Source organism: Rissa tridactyla, chromosome 15, assembly GCF_028500815.1.
Source record: "Rissa tridactyla isolate bRisTri1 chromosome 15, bRisTri1.patW.cur.20221130, whole genome shotgun sequence".
Lineage (NCBI taxonomy): Eukaryota > Metazoa > Chordata > Aves > Charadriiformes > Laridae > Rissa > Rissa tridactyla.
This window is the reverse complement of record NC_071480.1, coordinates 3,822,529-3,836,566: the sequence shown is the minus strand read 5'-3', so window position 1 is coordinate 3,836,566 and position 14,038 is coordinate 3,822,529. Positions and strand designations below refer to the sequence as shown.

Genomic DNA, 14,038 nt, shown 5'->3' with positions numbered 1-14,038 from the left:
TGGGTGTGTGCTACAGGAACCGTCCAAGGCAGCTCACTGGCATCCTCCTTCTGCAGCTGTGCAGCGGGAGAGAGTCCAATTCCAGAAAAATTAAGGGGTAGGGTGAAGGTTTGGGACCTGCAGTGGCCAGCTGAGAAGTGAGGCATGAAAATGGGAGATCCCAGCCTTGAAAGATGTTTGTGAAGCATCACCAAAGCAAAAGCACATCTGACAAAGGGCTGCCATGTAGCCAGTGACAGCCTTTTCCCCTCCTATGCCACCGCATGGGGCTCATACCCCAGCTCATGTCAGTGCATTGGCTTCACAGCTCACTTTCCTCTGGCTTTTGTCATGGGAAACTGCATCTGTGTGGCAATTCCTGCCTGCAGCTGGAGCTCCTGCAGGCTGGGTAACTCCTGCTGAGGAAGGACAGACGCAACGTGGCATCAGGAGTGATGGACAGGCACGGGACAATAAGCTATTGATCAGGGATGCCCAAACCCTTAGCCCGGGCATGTTGAAGGAGCTAATTCTGAAGCTAGCAGGGACAAAGCTTTTGCAAACAGGATCCCGCGTGTGTATGGCACAACCACGCTGTTGTGCTGCCCACGGGGATGGTCTGAGGTCCGCCGGTGCCGCTGTGCTCTGCGGCGATTCTGTACCGGGGCCAGGACACGTGCGCGTGTCCTCCATGAATGGGAGCGAATGTGAATGAAAACAAGACAGGGGAAACGAGGATGTTATCATCTGCTGTTGTTTCCCCGGAGCCTTCCTGCCCGCAGGACGGCTGCTCGGGGCGGTCAGCCCGCCAGGGGAAGGGGATGCTGCTCAGTGCAGCGACTTGGCACCAGTGCAACGAGTGGGAAATTGAATGCGAGTAACGCTGACAGCCAGTTAAACTGCCTCCTCCTGCCTTTCTCTCCCAGTCAGGAAGGAAATAGGTTATTTTTAAATCTGGGGCCCAGGTATGTAACTATACCTAATGCTTTTTCTCATGTAAAAGAAGATGGGAAGTGATATGGTATCAGCTGCAGTTCCCACGCTCCCTCTATAAGTACTTTCTCCCCCCCCAACCCACTCACCCCAGAAAAGCTCAGCGCCTCAAGCACTGCTCTAGATAACGCTTGGGGTAATGGCTGACCCAGCAGGGCCCTGGCCATAGTGGGGACAGCACTGATCGTGGCAGGTCGGTCAATGCTATTGAGCTTTTCTGAGCACATCACGCAGTGAAACGTGGGGCACGCACACGTGTCCACCAGCTGCTGGACTGTCAGAGCTGGTGGGTTCACCCAGCCCTACGTCCGCATCCCATAGGGATGAACACTTATCTCCTGATGTGGGCTGGGTCTGCCAGGCCCATGCATCCCTCCCATGTGCCAACCTGGGCTTATGCCAACATGCCTCAGCCCTACCCGAGTGTCAGGGCACTGATAGACCTCCGCAGCCCCGAGCACCCTCACCTGCAGCCCTGTTTGGGCTCATCCCGGGAGCTGCGCTCCTGAGTCACAAGGGGTGACAACGTGACGCCCTGCTGAGCTCAGCCAGACCAGCTCCAACCAATGCGCAGCCAACACCTCTGTCAACGCAACCTCAAACTTCTCCGCAAACGCTTTCCAGAAGGGGCTGGGCATCCCCTGCCCGGAGCGCGTCCCCGAGTTGGCAGCAGGAGGCAGGGGCTGTGCAGGGCAGCTGCGGGGGCTGGCATTGAGCAAAAACAGATGTGTCCAAGATGCTCCGGGCGGGAGGCGTTGGCAGAGGCATGGAACGCCGCGCTTGGAACGGGGAGCTGGAAAAGTGTCTTCTTGGACAGACTCCTCCTTGTCTCTCGTAGCAACACTGTTTATTTGGAGGAGCTGGGTGTGCAGCCTCCAGGCGCTCGCTCTGCCTCTCTGAGAAGCAGCAGCACCGCCGGAGCTGCCCCGGCGTGGGGTGGTCGGTGGCGTGGCAGCTCACAGCGTCTGCTGCCAGACAAGCTCATCCCAGAGGAGCCTGACCTGCACAGCTGGTTTTGGGGGATTAGTGGCAGGGCGCAGCTGAGCCCTCTTTCGCCTGCTCCTGCACGTCCGGAGATCACCGGGCGAGCGCGACCTGCGCAGGGACAGCTTTCTCCTTAAGGGACTTCTCTATGAAAGAGGAAGTTGTCTTGAAATAACTCCGACGCTTCCCTTTTTCGCTTTGCAGACTTTGAAGTGTCCTGCAGAGCCCAGCAGCTGCCCCGCCGCTCTCCCGGCACCCACCGACCTCCTGGACGGGCAGAGCGGACCCCGCGATGACTCCACCGGGACCCCGCTCTTCTCCCCGGCGTTGGACGGGACCTCGGGTGCAGGTGTGACCTGCCGGGCTCCGCGGTGCCTGCCCTGGAGAAGCAGGTAAAGTCCTGGAGGGCACATTGCTCCCGGCTCCGTGCATGGGGAAAGGCAGTGCTCATCCTCTCTTTTGTCTTCTCCCTGCTCCTCTGGGGGGGACCTGCTGCTCTGCTGGCCCCCAGTGCTGCGCTTTTACTGGGGGGGCTTTCTGTCTTAGAGGCTGTCCGTGCGGGCGCGAGTGCTGCGTCCCTGCGGGTGAAAGACCCTGGAAAGCCCCTGAACGGGGTGGGTTTGGTTTCCTTTCTCAGGGTGAATTAGGTGAGGAGGGGCACCGACGGTGCGGGAGAAGGGGAACGTGCCGCTTCTCTGCGGGAAGGGAATATTTGCGCGTGCTTCCCCGGCTGCATCCTGGTGGGAAAGACAGGGTTTTCCCGGGAGCCTGTCCCAGGGAGGAGCGTGGGGACTCTGCTGCCTGCGTCCCCCGGGCAGGTGCGGGTAGTTTGGATGTCGTTACTTCCCTGGCCCTCATTCACAGCCCCCGGCAGCTCGCGGCACACGCATCCCCGAGCACAGACAGCCGGCGGCCGCTCGCTGCGTGGCACAGACAGGGCGCGCGAGTCCCGTCACTGACTTGAGGCCGTTTCAGCAGTAACTCACACTTACCCATTTTGCTCTGTGTGAAACAACTCCCGGGCCGCAAGGAACGGAGTCACCTGCCCACAGCTGCTCCCGGCCATCGCCACTATTCCCCTGGCATTGCCGGGGATCCCCCCCCTCCCAGCTCCTTGCCCTCCTTGCTCGTGCATCCAGCCCCAGGGAGGCTTTGCTGCAGGTTTTGCTGCAGCCCGGGGGTGGCACACGCTCCAGCGGTGGCTCTTTGAGCAGTCGTGTGGCTGCCCAGCTTCCCCTCCCCTTGGCCCGGGGCCTCTTCGGTCCCTCGGGGGCCCTGAGCGCTGCAGCAGTGACATGGCAATAAACAGCGATGGCAGCGGCGATAACGAGGAGAGCACGGCGGCCCCGTCCAGAAAGGAAACAAAAAGGGGAGTGCTTGTGGCCCGAGCTTCAAAAAAATGTAGATGAGCCAGCTTTGTAACAGGCAGGTTTTCAGTCCTCCTCCCTCCTGCGCCCTGCTGAGTATTTTCCTCTGCGTCCTCTGGCTGCATCAGAGGCACCGAGCCTGAGCCATCGCACTCTGACCCATCACCTCCCTGGGATGCTCTCGCCCTTCCACAGGAACTCTCTGAGGGTCTACGCAACTTAGCAGCAGTTTTTCTTTCTGTGTCTTGACAGAACACAGAAACAAATTCCTCCGGGCTCCAAGGATTGATTTATCACCTCTGAGTGTTACGCAAACTTTTAGGTGCATACTTGTTTGGTGCTTTGGTTGTGGAGTGAGTATATGGCTCCCAAGGCTTTCTCAATCAGGTTTTGAGTTCCTCTGCGGATGGCCCAAATCCATGAGTCGTTAATGCAGCCTTCACAGCTAGGGTCCTACTGAACATCTGAAGGTACGTCCTACATCTGCAATGGAAGACAATGTAGGTCAGTCTGGTGAAATATATGGCCTGCCTCTGCTCTGTCACAGGAATCTGTTCAAACTGCACAGCTTTGTCTCAAACATTAATTCCACCCGAGGAAATAGCTTGAGCTGTTCTGGCAAGAACCTGGGCTTGCTGCTGGCAGCAGGCACTGGCCTCCGCAGGGCTCTCCCCACCAGCCGTGAGATGTTGGGACTCCAGCGCTGGAACAGGGCTGTCCTGACATCAGCTATTGGAGACCTGCTATGAAGATCAGCTGTGATGGTGTTTCCACCCGAGAATCCTTTGGGTTTGGTTCTTTCAGTCCCGTTTCCTAAAGAGACAGAGCTATGAGGCTTCACTGTTTGTTGCCGGTCCATCATTCTGGGGTAGCCCATATTCCTGGCTGGATGGCCCCAAATCAGACAGAGAAGGCTTCTTGGCACAGGGTGAGATGGCACAGGGCAGCTAGCAATGGTTTTACGGGAGTTTCCTGAACCTTACGGGACAGCATGTTCAGGTTGTTGCAGGACAGAAACGTTGCTTTCTTTTTTGCTACAAAAATAAAATAATCTCTGCTTCATGGAAGGGCTGTGGGGGAGGCGACTGGCCACTGTTCCCCATTGCCAGGCACCAACTTGCACATCCCCATTGGAGCAGTTTCCAGTTTCTCTTTTGTGCTCAGATGGTTTCCCTCTGGGAGACCTGTGAAGGCTGTCTCAGCGTAGTCCTGCTTGTGTCAGACATGGTCTCCCTCCACCGGTGACAGGGACCTTGATGTAAAACCTGTCTGTGGCCCCTTTGGCAGGGGTTGCCCTGTGCATCATCCCTCTGGGATATACTGAATTCCCACCTCCCCATCACCTTCTGATACATGGGGTGGGCACGGCCGCTGTTGTGGCATGGCCATAATGACCTTTCATCAGTCACCTTCACACGGGTTTGCGGTTGGGATGTGGGTGGCAGCAGCAGCAGTACCCCTCTCCAGCATCCCCCGTGTGCCCAGCCTCGGCGGGGATTTGACAGAGGGGAGCTCTGATTTTCACACGAAATGAGAGCTCCTCCGCTCCAAGTGTTTGGGAAAGAGCTGACCCAAGAGGACTCTCATTTTGGTTGTGTCCAGCCTTCCTAATGCAGACCGCATCTCCTACCCAGGCTCTCAGGAGTTGCTTTCCCAGTTGCTTTCTTGCTTTTGTGAGCTTTGCTGGTGTTAATGGCTGTTCCGAAGGCAGATGCTGTGTTGGCTGAGTCATGTCTTTCTATTTTGAGGTGTGACATGCCTTGAAGACAGCACGGTCCATCAAACATGGTTTGGGCAGGGAAATGCTGTTGTGAGCGATCTGTGCTGGGACGGGTTTTGCTTGTGAGTCTCTGGTGTGATTCTTTGGTCCAGACTGGTGTTACTGGGGGGCTGTTCGTGGTCCTCCTGAAAGCAGTGGTTTCTGTTGTTGCCCGTACCATGTAATTAAATCTCATTATTATATACTCCTTCCTTGCTAAGCTGCGTAGTCTCTGTGCTCCATGTTAGCCCTGTCAGCAGTTGTCACGTTGTTCGTTCCCCACTGCCAGAGCAATGCCACGAGCACACCACTGGCCTGGTCATCTGCTGACAGCAGGGGAAGGTGCCGTCACAACACGCTGGGGTCACTCTGGCTCTGGTCACCCTCCTCTGTGACCTCCCAAGGCCATGGGCAATTGCTCTGTGCCCTCCCTGAGCCCCGGTGGCCTCCCCTCCACTGTCGGGCAGATGTGGCCACCTGAGCACAGGTTCCAGCAGCAGCTGGGTGGGAGCTCCTCCGCCATGGAGGGGAGCAGGACCGTGTCCCCGCACTGAGCCGGGCACTCAGACACCGTCACATCACCTGGGGAGAAAAGACCTAAGTTATAAACAGCATTGAATTCACCACTGGGGCTTCTGGATGCAGGTACACCCGTGATGGTCCCCTTATGGTCTGATGTCCAGATTGTGCCCGTGATAAGGCAAGGCAGGTGGGCACCATGTGCTACCACCGGCCGTGCTGCCAGAGCGCTGCAAGGAACGGCAAGGCGACATGGTGGCAGCAGCTCAGCTGTGTTCAGGAGCTCCTGCCCGAGCACGTCTCACTGCAGCCCAGAGGGAGCTGCTTTGCTCCACTGCACGAGGCGCTGAACACACCCCGAAACTGCTGTTTAAACCCTGAATTTCTTTGCGAGGGGTAGAGGATTTGCTGTCAACACAAAACCTCTTGCTCCCAGCTGGGGACACAGAGCGTGGGAGTGGAATCATAGAATCACAGAATCATGGAATGCATTGGGTTGGAAGGGACCTCTCAAGGCCATCTAGTCCAACCCCCTGCAGTCAGCAGGGACATCTTCAACTGGATCAGGTTGCTCAGAGCCTCATCCAGCCTGGCCTTGAATGTCTCCAGGGATGGGGCCTCCACCACCTCTCTGGGCAACCTGTTCCAAGGAAGGGGCTGCACCAGCAGGGATGGTGCTGGTGGAGGCACCGTGCTAGGGCGGTGCTGCTGGGGGAGGGGGGCTGTCGTGGCAGGGGGCGGCTGTGCCATCCCACAGCCCCTTCCGCATCCCTGCCTGGCCTCTCCCAGGCTGGACACCTTCGGGAGCCCGAGCTCTGCCCGCTTTTGTTTCCCCCTCAGGTGGACAGCACTTACCCGGGCTGTTTGCGCCAGCAAACCTGGCAGCAGTTTTCAAAACGCGCTTATTTTTTCCCTCTGATTGTTTTTTCCAAAGCCGACTCTGGGAATGGAAAGAGATGCTAAATCTAAAAAGCTGATGCTTCCGGAAAACTCATTTCTTTCCTTAGAAAGAATGAAATGTGACGTTGGCGAGGAAGTCTCCAAAGAGCCGTTAGTGTCCAGGAAGCCGCTTGACTTCCACGCCAGCTTTAGGAAAGGGCTTCGGGGCTCATTCAATCCTGATGGGCAGACGAACGTCCGCTGCAGAGCGAGCTGTGAAGGTGTTTCATTAGTGAAACGGCTGTAAGAGCCGTTCTCGCCTTCTCCCTCCATGGGCATGAGTCTGCTGGCAGGGACGTGCCTTGCCAGAGCAGGCAAGCGGCGCAGCAAAGTGTTGCTGGAAAGCAGAGTCTGAGCTCGAGATGCGTTTCCTTGGCAGTGGGAGCCCGAGGGAGAGCATCTGGTTTCATATCAGAGCTGTCTGAAACCACGAGCCCTGCCAGTTTTTGAGCTGAAACTGAAAAAGCAGTCCAGAAGGGGAGCTCCGAGGCTGGTCCACAGCACGCGTGGTCCCCCCCGCCTCTTCTGCAGGTCTCCTCCGCCCCAGCAACCTGTCCGAAGGGGGCCAGAAACGAGGCAGGTGATCTTTATGTGGTTTTTTGAGATTCAGAACGAAAGTCTTGCTTTAGTTTTCATTTTAACTGAGACACTTTGCTCTGGGGCAGCTGAGGTAAGGTGAGATGGAACCAGACCCTGCCCTCGGTGTTTATCCTTGGCCATGGTGCAGGTCCTGGGCAGTGAGGAGGGGCTGGCGGCTGGAAAGCTCCATTTGTCCTGTTTTCCTCGGGATCGGGGCCAAAACCAGCGGTGGCTCCACTGGCAGGCGGATGCGGTTTAAGAGGAAGGTCCAAACGGGATGTCAAACCTGCCTCTGGTGGACTCCCCTGGATGATTTTCCTGCAGCATCAGCTTGTCGTGGCGTAAGCAACGACGGCTGGGCCCAGAGGAGCAATTGCACAGCATTTCGGGAGCTGTCGGCTGCAGTTTTGAGCAGCCCGGAGGATGCAATGTCAAATACTGGGGTTGGCTGAGGGGGAAATGGCCCTTCAACTCACACGGTGAAGAATTCACCCCTTTGGCTCACATTTGATACTTGTGCCCCAGCCGCTCTCGCCAGAGCTAAAAGGAAGCGCAGGCTGGGCAGCCGCCCCGGCGCTTTGTAACGTTAGACGGAGCCGCCGATGTGCTACTTTCATAACCCATCTCGCTCGAAGGCAACTGCAGGGAGAAGGGGGAGGGCAGCACGGGGAGGGGGGGGGCGGCGAATTCTGGTGTCTGCTCCACGGGACATCTGTCACCTCGTGACGAAACGCCGCGAGCGCACGTGCCCATGTGTCTCCCCTACGGCTGAGCACCCGCCGCGTCTCCCCTCAGGATGCTCCGGCGCCGAACACCTCGCTTGCCGCTGCCGATGGTATTTGTACGATCCTTCCTTGCACCGGGAGCAAGGCGGGGTGTCCCCTGCAGGAATGGGAAGAGTTGGGATGGGGGCGGTGGGATGGGGAGGAGGGGAGAGGAGGAGCGCGGCCAGGGAACAGCATTCCATACTTTTGTTCCTGTGCAATACGCGGGTTTTTCTTTGCGAGCGTCTGTAGTCGAGCTGATAAACAACCACAGGAAACCTCAGACGCACCCGTGTAGTGAATTGGTAACTAAATACGGGGCTGCAGAAGGCGTGGAGAGACTGGCTTTGGAGCGGGACTAAATATAACTCGGAGAAAGCGAGCGTGTGCTGGGCACCAGGGGCTGCGCTTGCCCTGCTGTGTCACTGCCGTCCTTGGGGTGGGAGAGGGGACGTCCCCCAGGGCTGGCTGTGGTCAGCGGAGCTCCAGGTAATGGCATGAGGGACCCAAGCCGGGGTGTGCTGGGAGCGGAGGGTGCCCAGGCGTGTTGGAGAGCCGGGGGAAGGCGCGAACGAGCTTCCCAAGGGAGCCCAAACCTTTGCTGCTGGCCCAGCTCCCACCGCCAAAAGGGTTTGGGTTTAGGTTTTCTTTCACGGCTTCAGATATTTCTGCATCGCTCGGTCTGCGTCTCATGTGTTTCACCTAGTCTGGGGGTTTTGGTTTTTAGTGATTTCCGTCACTTGAGACATCGGTGAGACAGAGCAGCAGGTCTTCTGGGGACGCCATGCACCCCCGTGTTGAATGTCTCCAGGGGACAGCCTGAGTCACTTCTCTCCGCTGAGTACGGTGGGGTTGAGATGGCTCATGTGGATGGACACGTCTCCATCCTTCTGCTATGGGATTTTCAGTCTCTCCCCATCACCCTTGCATACTGAGGGCTTAAAAAGGACTGAGCTTCAACTCCTGCTGTGGATTGGAGCTAAGAGGGAAATCTCCTTTTCTTGGGACAGGGATGTGCTTTCCTACAGAGCCGGACTGTTCCTCCAGCGGGTGCACCAGGCTGGGGAGGCAATCCCATTGCTGTGTCACACGCTTGCTGGGAAGTTCACCCAGCTGGGCTTTGTCGTAACAGTCAGGAGAACGGAACAGGCAGGGGGAGCTGGGCTGGGGTGGGACACGGCCCAGGTGGCCTCCTGGGACTCAGGTCCGGTCCTGGTCAGGTTGGATTCTCTTGCAACTCGTAGAGGCTCATGGATGTTTGCTGTCAGGGTGTTGGCAGCGCTTCTGAGAATCCCCAGGTGCTCTCGGTGGTGAGGGTGCCATGCCTCACTCGGACCGTCTCTGCTCAGGGTGCCTGGAGGCTGGTGGCCAGGTGAGCCCTCCGCTGGCGTGGGACCACATAGTGCTGAGCTCGATCTGGGGCCCTTTGGGACTGCCCGTGACAGCTGTAAGGGTGCTAGCCCATACTGTAATTAAAACAATCTAACAAGGGCTGAGTGAACATGGATTGTGCTTCATGGAGGACAAAAGCAGCCAACGCAGGTCTCTGCGTGCGGTCGGGACCGATGACCCTACAGGCACCAATGACCTTCTGTCTGTACAACCTGGTGGTGCCCGCCCGGCTGTAGCTAGGACCCCCCCAGACACCTCCAAAAAGCAAACAGGGTAATGTGTGATCGGCTGAAACCTTGTGACAGTGTCTTTGGTGTCCGTCCTCCTAATGACCAGTCTCTGGTGAAAGGAGAGGGCATCGGTGTAGTCTCGCCACCATGCCTCCCTGGCTGTAAGCACCAGGGAGGGGACAACCCTGGAGGAAGGTGATTATTTCCTTGCGCAGGCCTGGGCCAGAGCATGACAGAGATGGGGAACTCCTGCTTAGGAAGAAGGTGGTTCAACGGGGTGAGCACTGGTGGGATGGAGAGGTGAGGAGGGAGGCAGACGACTGGAGGATCCCAGCCCCAGTGGCCTCTCCTCTAGCACTTCGTTCTGTATTGGCTCAGCCAACGTAGAGCAGCCATGGCAAACTGTTCCCCACCTCCGGGTCCCCATTAACTGCCGCCCTGCAGAGGAGGGACACCGAGGATGGGTTTATGGGGTGCTCAGCACCCGCTGCTCAGGCAGGTCCTGCTCATGCTGTCTCCAGCACCCTGGTAGTTTGGAAAAGGAGGACGAGGCTGCGAAGCCCTTTAACCCATGGTCTTATCTGCCAGTTTCCAGCACAAGCTGTACTTTCAATGCGAAGTTCTTCATTTTTAAGAATATAGCCAGATGGTTCCCATAACTACCCCAAAGTCTTGGGAAAGGTGGCTTTTGAGTCACTAAGGGTTTTTCACCAAAGCCCTCACAGTTATTGAAAACCGAAGGGAGGAATGCGACTTCCCTTCTCGCCCTTCCTTTTTAATTTTTTCCTGCAAATGAAATAAAATACAGCTGATGCCATGGGTATTTTAAGAATTGCAGAGAGGAAGCGAAGATTTGCAGCTCTGCAAAGAAGTGGGATGAATGCAGAGGAGACTCTGGTCTTGCTGAGCTGGCAGACAGCAAAATAACCAGTTACGGGATGAAATGTGTCTCGTGTCTGCTGCAGGGAAGGGAAGAGATCCAAGGCGGGGAGGAGGGGGACAGAAAGCGGAGAAGCCCTCGCTGGCGTGGATCAGGGAGCTGAGCGGCTGCTACCTCTTGCCAGCACTTTTGCAGGGCTTGCTTTTACGCGCCGCACCGTCATATTTCCCCTCGGCTCGTCTGTCGTCTCCCCGCGGTTGGCTGGGGCCTGTGAGCCCTTCCTGTTCCTGGGTAGAAAGCTCGTGGTCACCGGTGAGCGCAGACACACGCACAGCGAGCCCAAGCAAGCCCCGTCCACGTTCGGCAGTGCTGTGCGTGGGCTCCGGTGCGGATGCCGCAGGGATCTCTGCTTCGCCACCTGGCTCCCACCTCGGCCAAGGAGCCGGTGCCCTTCGTCTGCGCCTGATCCCTCGCCACCTCCTCCCTCCTCCTCCTCCTCCTCACAATGTGGCTGCTGGGATGGTCCTGTGCCCCGAAGGGAGCTGTGATGCTGGGAGCTGGAAGGACGCAAGGGAAGGTGAGTGCAGGTCTGGGACAGGGTCCTTCCTTGTGTGGTGCCCCTCGCAAGGGGGATGCTGTGGGGCCAGGCTGTGATGGGGGATCCTGCCCCCAACCCTCAGGGGAGCGGGGCAGCGGTTCCCAGGCGGAAGGTCTGAGTTAGTGCTCCAGGCACTAGGGACCGGCACAGAGTCCCTCCCCAGAAACGGGGACAGCATCGCCCAATTTGTGCCAGGGATCAGACATTTTCGGAGAGACGAGGCGGGCAGCAAGGGGGCTGTCTGTAGCAGGGGGGGTTTGATGCCTTGTGCTCCCCTTCCTCCCGGGACTGCGCTGACGCTTGCTGTCAGCAGCAACCCCTGTCTGCTGCGCTGGGGTGTGGGCATGGGGCACAGCTGATGCTGAGGGACTGGTCCTAGAGACGCCCTGAAGTCCCCTTGGCTGAAAGCGTCCCTGCCCGAGGCACCAGGCCAGCAGTGCAAATCTGGGAGAGGGGACCTGGATCCCTGGGTGACAAGAGGGGGCTGCAGCGCAGCTCAGACATGTCTCTTTGCCTGCCGTCCCCACGCAGCGCCTGAGCAAGCCCTGGGCATGGGGGACCCCCTGGATGGCTCACGGCACATGGTGGGTCAGGGCTCGATGGGCACGAAGTGCAAAGGGTGGCTATAACCAGGGTCTTCAGCCCCATGGCCTGTGAGCAGAAGGGGTGGCAATGGCAAACAAGCCATCAGGAAGGAACTTGTCTGTGCAGGAAGAGGATGCAGGGACATCCCTCTCCATCTTCTCCATGGAAGGAGTGGTTCCAGCATCACAGCATCACATCCCGGTGTGTCGCACCCGGGGTCTCGGGGGATTTATGGCTGCCGTGTCCTGGGAACAGCCTGTCAGGCAGAGGTGGAGAGGATGGGTGTTGGGGACTGATCCTGTCTCAGCAGGCCGAGCAGCAGCCTGGTGCGGTGACAGGGATCCTCTTAATGCCCCAGGTTTCTGGGTGCCAGAAACACTCACACCGGGGTGTGCACCTGCCATTGCACGCACCCTCTGCTAAAATGCTTTTTGAAGCAAATCAGCAGCTCTAAGTGTGTCACTGGAGCTTCAGCTGGTTCTTGTGTACCTGTAGTGACACATGGCTTCTAGGTGGTGTTTGGAAGTAGATGATCTTTAAGGTCCCTTCCAATCCAAACCATTCTATGATTCAAGGAATCTCTCCTGCCAGGTGATGGGCTTCATCCCTTATAGTCACCCGCTGCCCAGAGCAGCGTCACTGCCGGGGCAGGGACTGGCAGTCTCCTTCCCAAGGGTGCATAGGCTGGGGCTCTGCTCCCTGCCCCTCTCCGCTCAGCCAAAGAGGTGCCGAGGTCAAATCATCTGGCAGAAATCGGCCTGGTGTCATTAATGAATTTGTGTCGGGGTGATTCCAGGGCCAGCTGCTGTCGGGGAAGTCGTGGCGAAGCCCGGGAGGGAAGGGCAGGCAGCATCCCCATCTCTCATGGCTGGAAAGGGCGACTGTGGTCCTGCCGTCTGAACTGCTCCGAACTGGGGCTGATGCTGGCCGGCTCTTCCCGTCCTCAGCCCTGCATCCCTCCTCCTCCTCCATTGGCAGCCCCGGTACCCTCACCCTCGGTGAGCAAAGCAGACAGAAAGCGTCCCCATTGAAAATGGGTGATTTTCTGCTCATTTAGGTCCCTGTGCTGGTTATGGCTGGGCCAAGCGAGAAGCAGTAGCTGGTGCCTGGCAGGAACCAGGTGACCCCAGTCTTCCTCCCCAGCCTGTTTCTATGTATGTCATTTCATGCCTCTTCTCATACGACAGTTACCTGTCCTCCCGCCAGCAGCGAGACTGGACTCTGGGTACGCTGGGGACCAGTTTTTGGCATTTTATGTTGACTTTTCTTGCGAGACCCAAGTGCCTAGAGCAGGCAGGTGGACTATGGATTCAACATCTCCTTGCCAACAGCGAGGAAAGTCTTTGCTGTGAGGGTGGTGAGACCCTGGCCCAGGTTGTCACCTGGTGTGTTCAAAGCCAGGTTGGACAGGGCTTTGAGCAACCTGGTCTAGTGGGAGGTGTCCCTGCCCATGGTTGGAACCAGACAGTCTTTAAGGTCCCTTCCAACCTAAACCATTCTATGATCTATGAAAGCCAGCACTTCTTAAGCAGACGGGTGAATGGAGAACCAAAGTTTCTCAGGCAGGAGGAGCTCACGTCACTCTGCCCCTGTTGAGCCCTTTTCTAAATCTGGAAACCAAGCTCTGGCGTGCAGGTTCCACATTCGGTCACCAGCTCCCCTCCCACGCGCGGGCAGGTAGGATGCGGATGTGGAAAACCACCGACGCAATTAGCAGCGGGCTGCGTTTCGCTCCGGCAGGCGGCCTCCCTGAGCCCCGCGGCAGGCGCCGGAGGAGCCAGCCTGCAGCCCCGGCCGCCCCGCTCCGCGCAGGCACCGCGGGTCTCCCACGGCAGCGGGGACACCAGTGCTTTTCCCAGCAGGAAATGTCATTTTGAGAACGGCGGTGCCAACCAGCTCACCGGCTGTGTAACGCTGCTGTATGGTATTTGGTGCTCTTACGCACAATTAGGAGAATCATTCACTTTCCTTCTGTAGCCAGGGATTCAAGAGGGTGACGGGTAATTTCTGAGAGTAGGAAGATTAATTGATGTTCTCCTCCTCTGGCCCAGATGCCAGCAGACCAGGAGACACATCCCATCTCTGCCTGTAGAAGAAAAGCCCTGATTGCCCCCAGACTGATGGCGGACGCGTGGTGCAGGCTGTCAGCGCTGCGGTTAGCTGTGGCCAGGGCAGGAGACCATCCTTCCCCTGCTCAGCGCTCTGCACCCAGGCTGCTGAGCATCCCGGGGAGGCGTCCGGTGCCCGGCCAGGGGTGGTTGCGTCAGCACGAGGGGGAAGGCAGGACGTTGTGTCACAGGCAGGGACAAAATGTGGGCAGCACCGCGACTCACCCGCCGGCAGAACTGCTGCCATCAGCATGAGGGGAAGAGGGGGAAATGGTTTGAAGACCTTAGGAGACACCCTCTGCCCTGCTACGCACCCCTGGGCGGTCACCAGGGAGGAAAGGGCATGTCCATCACTGCAGCAG

The 14,038-nt window shown here is 57.9% G+C and overlaps 1 protein-coding gene across 4 annotated transcripts in view; it reads left to right on the top strand.

Annotated features, from left to right (window-relative positions):
- Positions 1-1,818: 1,818 nt before the first annotated feature.
- The window catches only part of PIK3R6 (phosphoinositide-3-kinase regulatory subunit 6), a 38,135-nt gene continuing 25,915 nt past the window's right edge, over positions 1,819-14,038 (top strand). The window contains exons 1-2 of one of the 4 annotated variants that reach the window (XM_054222086.1): positions 8,293-8,372; positions 10,471-10,962. The gene's annotated coding sequence lies outside the window, so the exon portion shown is untranslated. Of the gene's footprint in view, positions 2,349-7,815; positions 7,955-8,263; positions 8,373-10,470; positions 10,963-14,038 lie in introns of those variants that run through there. The other 3 variants (XM_054222084.1, XM_054222087.1, XM_054222085.1) reach the window with 3 other exon arrangements.